This window comes from Canis lupus, chromosome 1 (genome assembly GCF_003254725.2).
Source record: "Canis lupus dingo isolate Sandy chromosome 1, ASM325472v2, whole genome shotgun sequence".
Taxonomy (NCBI): Eukaryota; Metazoa; Chordata; class Mammalia; order Carnivora; family Canidae; genus Canis; species Canis lupus.
The window spans coordinates 14,831,300-14,848,396 of record NC_064243.1 but is presented as its reverse complement, the minus strand read 5'-3'; the positions used below and the strand labels follow the sequence as shown (position 1 = coordinate 14,848,396).

General features: G+C 45.5%; 1 protein-coding gene across 2 annotated transcripts in view; it reads right to left on the bottom strand.

The window, feature by feature from the left end:
• Nucleotides 1–17,097, bottom strand: part of RNF152 (ring finger protein 152) — an 80,011-nt gene that overhangs the window by 7,842 nt on the left and 55,072 nt on the right. The window lies entirely within an intron of this gene.

Below are 17,097 nucleotides of genomic sequence, written 5' to 3'. Positions count from 1 at the left end.
GTCCTGATGCTGGGTTAAAAATAAATAAATAAATAAAAATTTCCCACTCGAGATTACAGGATTCCCGCGGGTAATGCCCAGTGGAAGGTAGACGGGTTGTCTCAGGTGGCTTCTTATGGTAAATACTTTGCTCGTTTCTAAAGGGAATGACTTCATGGGGGTACATAATGCCCCATAGTTCATAAAGAGGGAGTCTTGATTCTGTTTTACGTATTTTGGTGGACCCTGGCTTGTTCTTCTAAAATCTACTGGGGAAATTCCCAAGCTTCTAAGATGCTTTGTAAAAAAAAAAAAAAATTTTTTTTAATGCTTTGTAGCATCTCCTAAAAGTAAATTTCTTTCCTTAGGCCCTCTGGTCTTTTCCTGACTCAACTTACCCTCCTGTAAGCATTCATTGCCAGATTCAGGCAACGTCCCAAACCTAGGGACTCATAATGAACTAGTTCGCCCATTCTATACGGGTTAGGACTATTCCTCTCTCTCATCGGAAATTAAAACGGTGCTGCCCAAAGGAGCACGCACAGGCATCTGTTATTTTTTTCCGATCAAATCACTGAAACAGAGTAATTCTTATCATCTGGTTTTAAGCGACAAAAACTGGAAACGACAGCCTCAAAAGGCAGCAACTGCAATGAGCCTTCAGGCAGCAGGGGTCACAAAGGCACACGAGGACCATTAGTATTTTTCAGTCCTTTTAATTTCATTAATATTTAGGTTTGCACCAGGTAATGGGACCACAAGCAAATACTATTCACTCACCAATCCTAATCAAGTGCGGTATAGCAAAAGGCTGCCAGAGAAGACCGGCAGGCAGCCCCCACCATAAAACAGTAAGAGCAAAAATAGCATGAGCCTCCAGGTATTGAAAGGCAGCAGAGTAACTCAGTTCAACTTAACCCGGGTTTGAGGAACCCCCTGGTGCTCTAGTGTTTCAACGAAGGCAGCCCAACCCGGTTTCCTATTGAAAGCATCCAAATTTACTCTCTGGATGGAATCACGATGACTTTGGAGAGAACTACCCAACCACTATTGTAGAAATAATTCCTAGTCATTGAATCCCAACCCACTCCCAGAGCCAGGAGCTAACATGGAAAAGAAGCTCCAACACATGTTTCTTAAAAAGCAAACCACCTTCTTCTAACTTCCTTTGTGAAATTACGAACGTACTCCTCGCCAATATGATTTGTTAAAATCAAAATTAGAAATGCAGGGGGCGCCTGGGTGGCTCAGTCGGTTAAGCATCTGCCTTCAGCTCAGGTCATGACCTGGGGTCCTGGGATCAAGCCCCACAGTCGGGCTCCCTGCTTCTCCCTCGCCCTCTGCCCACCACCCTACCACCCCACCACCCATACCCACTGCTCGTGTTCTCTCTTTGTCAAATAAATAAAATCTTTTTAAAAAATTAGAAATGCAGCAAAGTTTAAAGTAAAAAATAATCACTGGCAAAAATTAACAATGACAGTCCAAAAGAGAAACACAGTGTCAAATATTTTAGCTGTAGTAAAGGTGCCTAAACTATTGAAAGTCAAATATAGTAATACAGCATTCAGAAAGTTCGTATCATAATCGACTGCTTATCTCTCTATTAATTCAAGAAGTGTTTGTTGAATAAATGAAATTTGGTAAAGGTAGAACTCAAATGTTTTCACTGGAAAAAAAACATATGAGGTGATGGACATGTTATCAGCTGGAGGGGGTCCTTTCACAATGTACGCGTAGCAAATCACCACCACGCATGCCTCAAATAACTTACAATTTTGTCAACTATACCTCAGTAAAGCCGAAAAAAAGTAAAAAATTAAAGACATAAGTATCTGTGGGGCATCAATCAGGCACAAAGCACAATGCTAGCTACTATAGGGCATAAAGATGAATCAGATCCAAATGCTACTCTTAGGGGTCCCTGGGTGGCGCAGCGGTTTGACGCCTGCCTTTGGCCCAGGGCGTGATCCTGGAGACCCGGGATCGAATCCCACGTCAGGCTCCCGGTGCATGGAGCCTGCTTCTCCCTCTGCCTATGTCTCTGCCTCTCTCTCTCTCTCTGTGACTATCATAAATAAATAAAAATTAAAACAAAAAAACCCAAAAAAACAAAAAAACCCAAATGCTACTCTTAGGCAATTTAAGGTTAGGTAAAAAAGAAAACGTGAATAGATTTCTTCTTCCATTCATTTACTCATTCCAGTTCTTATTGGACATCTGCCATGTGTCAGGCATGATGGTATTTGCTTTTGTCTCTTGTAACTAAGACCTTGTCACTGACTCCCAGCCTAGCCGTAACCAGTTATGCGTGCTAACAGTCGTAATATAAATATAGAGTGATACATGCCATACAGGAAGGGAGGAATCGGGGATGGCTCCATGAAAAATCTGGATTATGGAGAGGATGTAGACATGTAAAATTAGGAGGCACTTTCTTTTAGGTTCAGAAATCATTGTGAGCAAAGGAGAGAGGGTGAGCCATTACAGAATTACTTCTAGACTCTACCTGTGGCACTGGCCAGGGGATTGTTTTTTTCCTAATAAGAGAGTAACTTAAAAATGCCCACCCTTCAGTTTCATAGTTTTAGCTTTTATCTTTAGGTCTTTGAAATGGATTCATCTTTTTAATTATCTTTTTTAAAGTTTTTATTTTTAAGTAATCTCTACACCCAACGTGGGGCCCAAACTTAGATCCCCAAGATCAAGATTCGCATGCCCCACCGACTGAACCAGCCAAGCGCCCCCAGATGCCTGTAAGCACCCTTCCCCTGGCCCAGCCGGGGAGCCCAGTCCTGCAGGGAAGGAGAGAGAGGAGTGTGGCCAGGCCCAGACCACACACAACTTAGACAGGTTCGAGTGCCAGGCCAAGGATGTGGGACTTTTTTTTTTTAATATTTTATTTGTTTATTCATGAGAGACACACAGAGAGAGAGAGAGGCAGAGACACAGGCAGAGGGAGAAGCAGGCTCCATGCAGGGAGCCCGATGTGGGACTCGATCCCAGGACCCCAGGATCACGTCCTGGGTTGATGGCGGCACTAAACCGCTGAGCCACCAGGGCTGCTCGGATGTGGGACTTTGTAGTGGGCAATGGGTAGACCCCAGAGAGGGCAAGAGTATGGGAATGAGCAGCACCTGGGTTGTTTACCTTCGGCTCAGGTCATGATCCTGGGGTCCTGGGATGGAACCCCGCATCTGGGTCCCTGCTCAGCAGAGTCTGCTTTTCCCTCTCCCTCTGCCCCTTCCCTGGTTCATGCTTTCCCTCTCTCCTTCTCTCCAATAAGTAAATAAAAATCTTAAAAAAAAAAAAGGATTATGAGAATGACTCATTAGGTAGTCATATTCAAGATAGATTGGAAAGACCTGCTGAAAAGCTATTATAATATCAGACAAGAGGTAGCGAGTCGTTGAAGGAAAGACTGGCAACTGGGATGAAGATGAGAAGTGCTGAGCGGTTCTGGAGAAGCCGAGTGACACCTGTCCTATGTTACCACGTGGTCACCGGCGAGAAGGTGCAAGTGACATCTCCAGTGGGTGGCATCCCTAGGAGAAACGGGGATCCCGAGAGAGCGCCCCTGTCTGGGCCTTACTCCAGTTGAGATGTGAGGAAGATCCACGAAATGAGTTCTTCAGGAAGACATGGAGAGCCGGACAAAGCCCGCAAGCCTGGAGCTGCTGCTGCAGAGCAGGGTCGGGCTTGGACCGGAGAGCCAGGCGACGGCCACGGAAGGCCCATGGGCTGGAGACGACACAGAACAGAGGGACGGCTTGGGGAGCACACCACTAAGTCCCCCTAAAAGGAAGAGCTGAGGCAAGGGAAGCCACCCCCATGTCCCCGCACAGCCCCGGCAGCAGGAGGCAGAGCAGCGGGAGGGCACGGAGGGGGCCGTGGGGCTCCGGGGACAGGTGGCCCCTCGTGTCCCTCAGGGCGATTCAGGTGGAGTAGGGGGTGCAATGGAGTGTGCGGGGCCCAGGATGTGGGCACCCGAGTCCCCACGAGGCAGTGGGGGGCCACGGGGCAGGCCGAGGGCTGAGGGGCGAGGAGTCCAACACCCAGTTTTGAGCCCAGAGGCATCTGGGGCAGGAGAAGGGGGGCAGGAGCGCCCAGGCCCCCCCAGGCCCAGGGGGCGTGCAGGGCTGGGAAGGGGGCCCATGGGCCCGCAGAACGGGAATTCCCCGTGTCTTGGCAGCCAGGATAGAATCTTCTAGAATGGGGGTGCCCGAGGGGCGGGGAGGGGGAGGTCTGCAGGGGGGGCTCAGAGGTTGAGCACCTGCCTTCAGCCCAGGGCGTGATCCTGGAGACCCAGGATCGAGTCCCATGTCGGGCTCCCTGCATGGAGCCTGCTTCTCCCTCTGCCTGTGTCTCTGACTCTCTCTCTCTCTCTGTGTCTCATGAACAAATAAATAAAATCTTTAAAAAAACAACAAAAAAAAGAATCTTCTAAATCTTCTAAAATGATCCCCAAGGTACTGAATATATTTTTTCTTTAAATACAAAAGTGAAACACAGGCTTCACTGGGGAATCCGGGCCCATGCTCCGATGGATCCTTACCGTTAAAGCCCCTGGACAGAGTACCAGGGACCCCAGGGAGAGGAGGGTGCGGCCGGGCGGGAGGGGGGCTCTGAGCTCTGGTGGTGGAAAGGATGAGATGGGGGATGGGTATGAGAAAAAGCACAGAGCCCTGCATCCCCTTCCTGAATTTGGAGACTGCTTTCCTTCACAATGGCCCTCAGGACCACTACCTCCGAGATATATGGAGCCGGGACATGTTTCCTGACCCCAGCACCGAAACAGTGACCACCGATTTATTAACCTTCCTTCCTCCCTTATTATTTACCTTCTTTCCATATAAAAATGTGGGCAGCAGATTAGCAGAGTGGGAAGAGCAGGGACTTTGGCCTCCAAGAACCTTGGCTCAAAACCTTGCTCTATCACTACCAGCTGTGACCCTAGTACAGGTCATCCAGCCTCTGGAAGCCTGCGGATCACCAGCCAACGGGGCAAAATGGAAGTGTAGCTGAAGGCCGGTAAAGGGTGCAAGGAGCACAGGTTCTCTCTCTCTCCCTCCCTGCCCAGAGAGCTCTTCCTGGCTCTCAAAGAACTGCCATGTTGAACAGCTTGGGAGGAAGAATGCAAGTGTTCTCCTTGGCCCTGCCCCAAGACTTGCCATGCCATCATTTTTCAACAAAACCAACATCCAATTTTATTCATGAATTTATGTTCCAAGTAATGTTCACTTAATTGGTGTTAAGCTCCCTTAAAACTACATTACACTACTCAATCTCCAACTCTATCCAAGTAAGTCTAGGCCCTACAGTAGAGGCTGAACACAAATGCCAGATGGGGAAACAGTTCCTCTCTTCCATGCTTAGCCACTCAAACCATTTTGACGGTGGCATCTCTCATTTATACATGGACTTGTTCTATCTTAAGCCAGCCTATACTGCATTCCAGTTTATTTTCTGTAGCATAATTAGTAAGGATGATGATTAGTTAGGTAAAGAGAAGGAAATTTATGAGCCTGTGGACCGAAGCTAATGATGAATCATCCCTTTTCCCTTTCTTCAGAATCTGGAAAGGCGTGAGTCACCCATAGAAGAAATGGTATGCGAACAAGGAAGGCCCACATAAGCTGGAAAACAAACTCGGGTGCCCAGTCAAATGCATCATACACGAAGCACACGTTGGCAAGAGCCTCAGGAATCAGGGGTTGATGTTATTTCCTCACGGGAACAAGATACGGCATTCCAGGGAAGCACTCGTGACACTTAAGGGGAAACGGCCCTTTGGTAGAATGTGTGCAAACAGGTGTATAGTGAAGTACATTGGAATGATTTATTTTGAAAGAATCTGAAGATCAGAAAACATCAGAAGAGGAAGAGCAGCTAAAGGAAGTTATTCAGGAAATAATTATGGCCTAGAAGACAGAACTTCTTTTCTTTTCTTTTCTTTTTTAAGATTTTATTTATTTATTCATGAGAGACGCAGAGAGAGAGGCACAGACACAGGCAGAGGGAGAAGCAGGCTCCATTCCATGTAGTGAGCCCAATGTGGGATTCGATCCTGGGTCTCCAGGACCACACCCTGGGCCGAAGGCGACGGCTAAACTGCTGAGCCAACTGCTGAGCCACCCGGGCTGCCCCAGAACTTCTTTTCAAACATATTTTCATAAAATGGTACTTAGTTTCATAAATGATATTAGTTGTACGATCAATGAACGAAGTAGTAATGCATGCCTTGGTTTAAAATGCCTTTTTAAAAAATATATATTTATTTATTTGAGAGAGCGAGAGAATGAGCAGGGGGATGGGCAGAGGGAAAGGGTAGGAATAGGAGCAGACTCCGCGTGGAGCCCAATGTGGGGCTCAACAAGGGGCTCAATCTCATGACCCTGAGACCATGACCTGAGCCGAAATCAGGCATCAGGCATCAGGCATCCAACCGACTGCACCACCCAGGTGTCCCTAAAACACTTTTCTTGGTTTCGGCTCAGGTCGTGATCTCAAAATTGTGAGATGGAGCCCCATATCGGGCTCTGTGCTCCTCTGAGTGTGCTCAAGGTTTTCTCCCCCTTCCTTCCCCTTGGCCCCCTGCTCAGGTGCTCTCATTCTCTCAAGTAAGTGAGTAAATGAATAAATAAATAAATAAATAAAACCTTAAACAAACAAACAAAAAAGAAATAGATTGAGATTTGTGTTAGTAGAGGGAGGCATGATTTGGGGAGGAAATGCCAAAAACTTGAGGCTTATGCATGTTGCTGTTGTTTGGGGGCAGTGGATATTTGATGCTTTCCAACACTGATATATTTTCACAATATAAAATTTTCCCCCTTTTTAAAAACCATGTAATTTTAAGCATCTTTATAAAAGTTGTGGGCATGATAAAGTGCTACTATGAATTTAGTGGGTGGTAAAAAAAAAAAAAAAAAACAAACACACAGGTCTCCAATACTGAGTTTTTTATTTATATAAGTCCCAGTTGCTTTTAGAAGCCCAGGCATATGAGGATAAAAGTCAATGAAATAAATAATCCACATAGTTTTACTCTGCTTGTACTCTTAAGAAGTTTCATACATTCTGATTTAGATTTGTGACCGTGACATTAATTGGGAGGCCTCACCTCAGAACCGTGGTATGAACTGATAGTGATTATATCTGGCTGACCTTGAACTGTTCCATCTGATGCTCCCCATCACGATCTTAAATTTAATGATCATGTTGAGAAAAATCTCAAAGTCAGAGATTAAAATAGACACTGTACTGCTGCTTTTCTTACTCTATTGAAATAGCATGTCTTTATGATGCAGGTCATTTGCTTCATTCTTCAAGAAAATGTAAATATTTGAAATGAGATTAAATGAAATAATTACAATTCCATTTAATGTGGTATTTCAGCGGCCAAGACCACTTAGTTACATTGGATCTTAGCAAACACTCTGATTAGTGGCAAGAATGGGAATCGCCTGGCAGTGACAGATGTGTCGCTGACTTCTGGTCCTCCGGTAGCCGAGAGCCATCCTTTCAGGACACGATTGCATAACACATGCAGCGTCCAACTGGTGTTAACTACTATCTCTGATTTAATGGAGAAGGCAGTGGATTCTAGGACTCTGGCAACTTTTAAGTGAGAATTCCATCGGCCCAAACTCTAATGTTTGCATTGTCTCCTCCTATGAGCATCCCTGGTTTGCTGTATTTAATGATGTCAAGAATCTAGAAAGTGAAAGCTGTCACTAACGAGTCTTGGATGGCCAGGGCAATGCAGCAGGGAATGGGGACAGTCTAGATGCAGAGTGGCCTCGGTAGCAGAGCAGGCGGGGGGGACAGAGAGATCATGGCTAAACAGGCAGAGGGCAGCAGACCAGCCAGATTGCCATGGTCAGCCCCAAGGACATGCCACACAACCGAAGGACTAGCCCTGCCCACTGGGGTAACTGCAGTCCTAACGGACTGGGCCACAGGACAGGTGCCAATTCTGTTACTCTGAAAACGCAACTAACCAAGCAGCTGAAGCTGAACCATGGTCTCCAGAAAGATTATTTACTCAGAAGCATTTAAGTCAAGTTAGGAAAAAAATAAATAAATAAACAAATGTGATCCATCCGTAGTTTGGCAATGCATATTTAAAACCCAAATATATTGGAATCAAGACATTTTTAGAAATTCAAGTCAAATTTCAGAATGGCCATGAGTTGACAGTAACTGCTGGGTTTTGTGGGTTTGCTTCTTCGAATAGCTATCAAACAATCATTGCTCTTAGGGGTCAGAAGATGAGGATTTTAGCTCTAATTATGCCCTAATCAGATGGGCTGACCTGAAGCAAGTCTCCTCTCCACGAGCTGCAGCGTCCTCACCTATGAAGACACTGGACTAGATGGACCTCTGAAGTACCTTCCAGCAAACGTAGCTCCTACCACGCGAACACAGTGCTGGGCTTCTGACAGCATGCCAGAGCTGTCCGGCTCTTTGTTCTGTGCTTATGATACCCGACAGATAATTTATAAGTATCGCATTAACGATCTCACAAGAATGTGCATCTATGTGCGAGAGTGGGCAGCTAAATAAACGGGAGGCCACTTACATTAGAAATTTCTTCCTTTGTGCCTCCAGTTCAACGCATGAGTCTAGGTAGAGCTAACGGGCTAACAGAAACAGCCACAATTTTGATTTGTAGCAACAATCCAAAGAATATCAATAACCTTAGATCAAGTAAGATATCGCTATTACCCAAACCTGTTATCAGGCGATGGTGGTCCCAACTTTCCCTTGAAAAGAAGCCGGCCCAGCTGTCCACCTCACACAGAGGTGAAATCCTAAATCAGACACACCGCTACACCTTCACTTCTTCTGATCGTCCAGTAATGGTGAAGAAAAAGTTGCAGATGCTCATAAAAGCAGGGAGGAGCTATAAAGGGCTGTCAAGGGACCCCCAGGCTCCCTGGAGAAAAGGGATAATAAAAGATGCCATCAGGCAGACAGACAGACAGGCAGGCAGAAGAGAGGGAAAATTATCAATTACCCCAAATCCTAGAATTCCGAGCACTGCCGAAGGAACTGACAAGTCAGGTATATAAGTAAAGCCAAAGAAATGAAAAACAAACAAAAATCCTAAGCCTTCCCGCTGGCTGGACACCTACTGAGGCAAAACATGGGGTCGGTAAGCCAGTATTTATGGGGAATCCATCATGGGCCAAGCATCAGCCAAGACACAGAGACACGATGGCAAACTAGCGCCTTTGCCCTCAAGGAGCCTGGATGTGTGCCTGAGAGAGAAGCTAGGAGAAGGGAACCACAGAAGGGGTGGGGGGCAGTCAGAGCACTAAACGAGGGGCTTCTTCAAGCGATCCTGTGTGTTCAATCTATCATGCACAGAGCTTAGACACAACTAAGCAAACAACTAGCACTGCCCATGGGAGCCAGAGAAGATGCTGGAACTGAAGGCGGCTACCACCAGCTGGCCCACTGCTCTTTCTATTCCAACGACACTGCAGAACAGGAAAACTCAGAGGGAAGAACACCAACATTTCCTTTTACGATTAAGCATCACATCTGATCCATGCGGTCAGCACCCCAGACAGCAAGGTGGGCTCTGAGCCCACACACCCCGAGAGAAGCAGGAGTTTCAGGGGGTCTATAACTCAAGGCAGTCTAAAGACAGCCCCACGCCAGGGAGCACAACAGCTCTTCGCTGGAGAGAAGGGGCTGGAGTCGTGTGTTCATGACTGTGAGGCTCTCAGTAGGCAAGCTCCCTGGAGGGCAAAGGCCCCTCTCTGCCTGGGTCCCCACTGCCCTCCTCTTCCCCTGCAGGGTATAGGGGAACTCTGAAGGCCCCAGACAGACTTCCTATGTGTATATTTGCATTTCTATAATATGAGCCACGCATGTGCATTCCCCACTTGGTTTTTTCTTACCCAACCACCAATTCCAGCACAAAAGGAAACCTTCAGGTAATTTGTCTTTTAATTTTCCCATTATAAATAAAAAAATAATAATAATAATTTTCCCATTATATTTTATCTGTATTAGGGACCCTCAACCTTCTTCTATAAAGAGGCTGATAAGTATTTTAGGTTTTTAGGCTCTGTGAGTCACACAGGCATGTTCACGAATACTCACCTCTGCAATCAAAGTGTGAAAGCAGTCATAGACAACGGACAAGGAACAGTGCCTTCACCAAAACAGGCTGAGGCTGGATTTGGCCAACAGGCTATCATTGGCTGACCCCAGCTCTCCATCGGTTCTCCTCAGTTCTGCCCTTAAGCCCCTAAATCCAGTATTTTACTCCGGAGACATCCATCCCCACATCAGGGGTGGGTCCTTGCTCTAACATCTCATCTGCTGTCTTTCTGTTAAGCTCCAGAAGGCAAAATATTTTCATAGTCATTTAGGAGAGACAACAAGAGAATATTGGCTTTATAGATGCAACACCTTTTTAAATGACCGTTTTCAGACCACAGGAAGAAAGAGAGGTGAGCAGAGAACATTGACAATGACCATCATTCACTCATCTCAGCAACAGTAGGTACTATGACCATTCGTGAGAACATAAAGCTAGGGTTCCAAACTTCCTTCATACTTAGAAATATGGATCTATTAGTTCGACGAAATGGGCAGTAACTCTAGAATTTATTGTGACCACTCCAGGTTAAAGACAATCTCTAATTTGATGGAACTTCACAGACACAATGGTAATGCCACCTGTCTGAACTTTGGATACGATCCTGTGTTCATCTCCACACAGTTATGGCAAGCCAAGATGTAGTGAATAAATGTAGATCTGGTCAGGTTAATCTCAGCTTTATGCTGCTATCCCATGGTGGTTCACCTTTATCAAGAAGGGACATGGAGATGGGGGAGGCACCTGGATGGCTCAGTCGATTAAGTGTCTGCCTTCAGCTCAGGTCATGATCTCAGGGTCCTGAGATCGATCCTCACATCGGGCTCCCTGTTCAGCAGGGAGTCTGCTTTTCCCTCTCTCTCTGGCCCCATTTTCTTTATCTCTCTCTATCTCAAATAAATAAAATCTTTAAAAAAAAAAAAAAAGAAGAAAAAAGGACATTAGGTAAATTTCCCAAACACATGAGAATTCCTTCAAAGTGTCACAGAATATGTATGATGATGAGAATCCCATTAATCTGAGGCACCCTAAGATAGAAGGAGGTATAAGACTGGAAAATCTTAGCTCAATTTTATTTAAATTTTAAAGATTTATTTATTTATTTATTTATTTGAGAGAGAGGGAGAGAGCGCTTGCGCGCAAGCGAGCAAGAGAGCATATGGGAGGAAGAGGGCCGAGGGAGAGGTTGAGAGAGAATCTCACTCAAGCAGACTCCACACTGAGCGTGGAGCCTGACATAGGGTTCGATCTCACAACTCAGATCATGATCTGAGCTGAAACCAAGAGTCAGATGCTTAACCAACTGAGCTATCCAGGTGCCCCTTGGCTAGGTTAAAAAAAAAAAATCTAAATGTTAAAACTCATCTCCTTTTTGCACATTTAAAAAATACATATTTCTTCAGATTACCCAGAAAACCTAAATTAAACATTTGAAAAGAACAGCACATGAAAAACCTGGTGGGCTTTATGGATAGCTCTTTAAATAAATCTATTCAGAAGCCATTCATAAGATTATTTTCCTTGAGCAGAGAGTGTTTATTGCTGCAGTCTCCCCACCTAGCATCAATTCCAATGATTCATGACATAAGTGAAGTCTCAAACTGAAGTTGCAAAGGATCCCTACAGGCACTGATACTAAACCAAACCCATGAAGCGCCACGGGGAGCACGGGGGAGTCAGCTGTCCGTCTGCTTGTTACACTTCTGCTTTTTCTGATATCCAGCTGCAGTAACTCAACAAGACTTGATTTTCCACTGAGGCAAAGTAAGAAGAAAAAAGCACACCCCCTCCAAACTGGGTATCGAACGGTGGTACAACCAAACGCCATCAACCGTTAATCCATCTTTCCTAACCTAACAAGAAATCCAAAAGATCTCTCCTTTGCTTTCTTAGATTTATTTTTGAGTCGGCTCTGAAATAATATTTGACAATAAAATGCGCATATTTTAAACATACAGTTCAACGAGTTTTGACAAATATACACAGCTGTGTAACCACCATGCCAATCAAGCTATTTCCATCGCCCCAGAAGGTCCCTTTGTGCCTCATCCAGTCCACCCTCCCTGCCCCCTGCTCTGTTCTATCTTTGAATCTGTTTCTTTAAAAAGCTTAGCTGTAGGTATAGGCGTAGGGGAAGAGGCAACGTTCTGAGGGTACTTTCAGATGACCTAGGGCCATGCGTTGGGGAATAAGGCGTTGAATCAACCTCACATTCACATTTCCCAGAGAAAACCGTAGAGTAACAAATAGTACTCTGAATGCATTCATTCAAATATGTACTGAGTACATGGCACTATTCTGGGTTTGGGGGATCCAAAAAGAAAAAGATGGGCCCCTCCCAGCAAAGATAACCATGTGATACGGTCTGGGCCTAATGCAAGGTAGGAGACAGCAATGGAAGAAAGAAGTCCCTGTGTCTGTCTGGGGAAGTCCGGAAAGATTTTTTTCAGGAAAAGGTGGCATTTAAACTTCAAGGATGAGGACACGGCAATAAGCAAAGGCACAGAGCCCTAGATGGAGGCAGTACCAGTGGCTGGGAGTAGGATCAGAACCTGCGGCCTCCAGCAGTACTCAAATGTCTGTAAAAGGTGGTAATAACAGCACCCACCTCATAGGTCGTTCAGATTCAAATGCGTTATAACACACGTAAAAAGTCTTAGAACAGCCAGCTGGCTCTGCCCGGTATCATCACTACCTGATGAGGAGGGAAAGGGGGGCACTGGGGTCTGAACTGTATTAACTCATCAATCAATTAAGTCCAGTCCTTCCCTCCATACTCTGAGCCCAACGGAGAGGCAGGCAAAGCAGCACGTGGGGGTTAAAATATAGCCATGGCCACACTGCTCTAAAGCCAGACGGGAGGAAGGCCCCAAAGCCAAAATGGCGTTTCCTGTTCCTCACATTCTGGTTCCAACGAACTCTGCAGCTGTCCCTGCCGGGGGAAAGGCCAACTCATGGAGGGGGGGGGAGGTGCAAAGGACATGCCTCAAGGAGAGCAAATAAGTCAGTGAGAGAGGAAGGGAGGTAAAAAAGAGCATGGGGAAGGAAAGAGGAAGGAGAGAAGAGGGGAAGGAGACAGAGGGCCCTTACCTCCTTCCAAACCCTCAGCGAGGGGCACCGAGAAAGGCCCAGACCCCACTAACAGGCAGAAGCAGCAGTTCTGATTTTGTGGGAATCCAAGGAACAGAAGGGTAGGCCCCTCCACTTCTTATTTCTCAGGGTTTGGATTTGATCCTGGGAGTGACAGGGATCGTGAAGACTCCAGCGAGGAGGAATATTACAATCATATCTGCACGATCTTTTTTTTTTTTTTTCCTTCCTTTTTAACCACTTTAAAGTCCACCATTCAGTGGCATTAAGTGCACTCCTCATGTCGGGTAAGTGTCATCACTACTTCCAGAAACTTTTTCATCATCCCAACCACAAACTCTAGTAGGGCCAAGGGCACCATGCTCCAAGATGGGCCACTTTGACATGAAGATTACTTTGCATTAAAAGCAATTCAAGGGCAGCCCAGGTGGCTCAGCGGTTCAGTGTCACCTTCGGCACAGGGCCTGATCCTAGAGACCCGGGATCGAGTCCCATGTTGGGCTCCCTGCATGGAGTCTGCTTCTCCCTCTGCCTGTGTCTCTGCCTTTCTCTCTCTCTCCCTTACGAATAAATAAAATTAAAAAAAAAAAAAAAAAAGCAATCCAGACCCAGCAGATTCAGAAAAAGCTCACCCTCAACTGTCTGCCTGTACCAGGAAAAGAGGTATTCAGAGACTTCTCTTTACCAAAGAAATTTCTCTGTATAACAGAGCAACCTTTGTTTTCCAAACATCTCCTCTCACCTCCCCACTAATGGTCTTTCTCCCCCTTTGAATCCTCAGAGCCTACCCTTCTCCTTAGCTCACCTAAGCCCCATAGCTCCTCACTGACTTTGGGATTCCATGTCTGTGTAGATTCCCCATATGTATAAAACTACATTCGTTGTCTCCTGTTCATCTGTCTCGTCAACTTTTTATAAAGATTTTATTTATTTATTTATTCATGAGAGACACAGAGAGAGAGAGGCAGAGACACAGGCAGAGGGAGAAGCAGGCTCCATGCAGGAAGCCTGATGTGGGACTGGATCCCAGGACTCCAGGATCATGACCTGAGCCAAAGGCAGATGCCTAACATCTGAGCCACTCAGGCATTCCTGTCTCTTGTCAATTTGATGCTCAGTCCAGCTAGAAGGATCTTGAAGGGCAGAGGAATTTCTTCCTCCCCTACACTTGGTACTCCCAAGTAACAGTAGTAACTCCCCACAGCCCTTGGTAATCTCCATCCTGCTTTTGTTTCTCAAGGAATTTGCCTTATCCTGATGCCTCATGTAAGTAGAATCGTGTATTTGTCCTTTTATGCCTGGTCTATTTCACTAAGCAGGCTTTCAAGGTTCGTCCATGTTGGAATTTCATTCCTTTTTATCGCTGAGTAATATTCCATTGTGCATTATTGTTAAAGCTCCTGGGGTAGCATCTTGGGGAATGAATGGGGAGGGGGAGGGGTCACTGCTAGAATGTGCAATGGGGATGAAGGGAAAGGGGAAAAGCAAAGAGAACTTGAGGCTTGTCAGAATTAGAGAGGAGTGTCAGGGAGCCCTCGTTCTCAACTATAGACCCCAACAGTGAAAACCAGACAGAGACAAGGCTGCTTAACTCATGTGCTAACTGAAACCCATTATGCTTATTTCTTATCGCACTTCCTTGAGGTATTGACCACTCTGTTTTGCAATGACTGGAACATTCTAACTGCCAGGCCAGAAAAGCCCAGATAGCAAGGTCATGCCTAGGAGACCACACCCTACAGGCCCCCTTCTGTGCCCATGATCATGTGCTGGATTACATACCAACCCCACCCGTGATCACATGCTCCCTGCCTGCTTTCTTGCACGTACCCTCCTGAGCCTCTTCTATAAAACTCTAGAGTCCATCTTGCAGGCATAGAGGCCGGCTATTCAGGCATGAGCCTGCCACGTCCCCTGGCTTCTGGCACCCCAAATAAATGTCTCCCCTTCTGTTTTCCATACCCTCATCTCTTGAGTGATTGGCTTCTCTTGCAAGTTTATCCAAGTTTGTTTGGCAACAGTGTTGGCCAATCCAGCCAGAAGCTACACTTTCAATTTGCCCGGCCTCTTTGGGTTCCCCGGAATGGAGCAGTTGGCCACAGCAGCGCCAAGGCTCATCTGTGCGTTTCCTGAACTAGTGACTGTGATAGATCATTTGGTAACACGAAGAAGGAGGGACAGATCCCCAGGTTTCTGGTTCAAACAACTGGATGGAGATGAGATTTCTGAGGAGGGCTGCTTAATGAAATGCGGCCAGGGTCTGAGGATTCCAGAGATGGCCAATACACTCTGAATCTTGACATGTTCTAACCACTCAAGTCCCGACTTCTGGGTGAAATTTAGGTAACCACTGGGGAAACTAGTATTGCCACACACTTTTATTTCTATGAAGTTATATTTCACCAAGTCAATTATTAGACAACAAAGAAATGAGTATTTTCTTTTCTTTTTTTTTTTTTTAATTTTATCTATTTACTCATGAGAAACACACAGAGAGAGGCAGAGACACAGGCAGAGGGAGAAGTAGGCTTCCTGTGGGTGCCTAATGTGGGACTCGATCCCAGGACCCCAGGATCATGCCGTGAGCCCAAGACAGATGTTCTACCGCTGAGCCACCCAGGTGCCCCAGAAATGGGTATTTTCATTTCTAGGTCCTTTAGAGAAAACAGGAGAGGAGAAGTGACTGTGAACCACAAATGTTTAAGTTCACAGAGATTAAGCCTCAGCACTGTTGAAATTCTCATCTCTGAAAAGGCCCAGGGTAAAATACTTGTAAGAGGTTCTGTGGTGCAAGGCTAGAGCTATTAGGACATCACATTGTCAAATAATGACTGCCACCAGGCCTACAGCCATATTTTGTGTCTAAATTCCTCACTCTCTAAATCCTGGCTGTAGTGCGAAGAAATGCTCAGATTCACCACCTCTTTTTGTTGCTTGTTCAGTCTGAGCTCCCTGCCACTCTTCAAACAGGCACAGCTTTACCGATTAATAAAGCTTGCCAAGTGCAGTACATGGTATACAGTGGGTGCTCATTTATTAAATAACACCCAGATAAAAGAGCATGTCTTCCTCTCACTGTCGTATTATCTTGATAATAAGAATATTCAACATCACAAGGAGCCCCAATCTGAAATGTGAGGTTATGGATCATCCAAATTTTTATAGCCAAGACCACACACAAAGTATTTAAGCTTTGAGAGAAAAAAATTAAGTAATTTTGGATGCCATGTTCACCCCCTACTCTAAGTACCCTTGAAGAAAAAAAAACCCACTGTAAATTAAGCCTGTTTAATCTTCCAATTAACTTATTGAATTTCAGCTTTCATATCCTTTGTGAAAAAATTTCTCAGAACTTACCCAGAATAGTCACAAAACGTATCTAAAAGCAGTAAGTTAATATTTTTATATTAACCCAATTCTACTTTAAAACATAGAGCTGTAGCAAAATAGGAGTAAACCAACAAATACAGATTTAAATGAAAATAGATGTCTCACAGACCATTAGCTGATGTAGGTCATGGGAATCAGATTATTTTGGTTTATTGAGACAGCCAGTCTATTTCAGAAAATAATTCTCTAATGCTCTCAAAGTTACTGAGTAACTTAGAATAAAACAAGGTCAAATTTAACCTACATTGAAAGGAGGGAAGAGGTAGCAAAGCCTCAAAGAAATTCCAATCTAAGGTGATTTACAGCATAGGCCCCGCCCGGCACCCTCACCCCTCCCCCACCCCACCCACAATCCAGTTCCACTCCTGTCCTTGTCTTTAACTGTCACAATCCCGCTGTGTTCCCATCAATGGAATACCAATGAGACCACAGAACCACAGACTCACACACAAATACAATTTCCCGAGGAAGTGATTCTAGAGCTAACATCACTGAACACGAGGGCGGTCTGTTAGTCT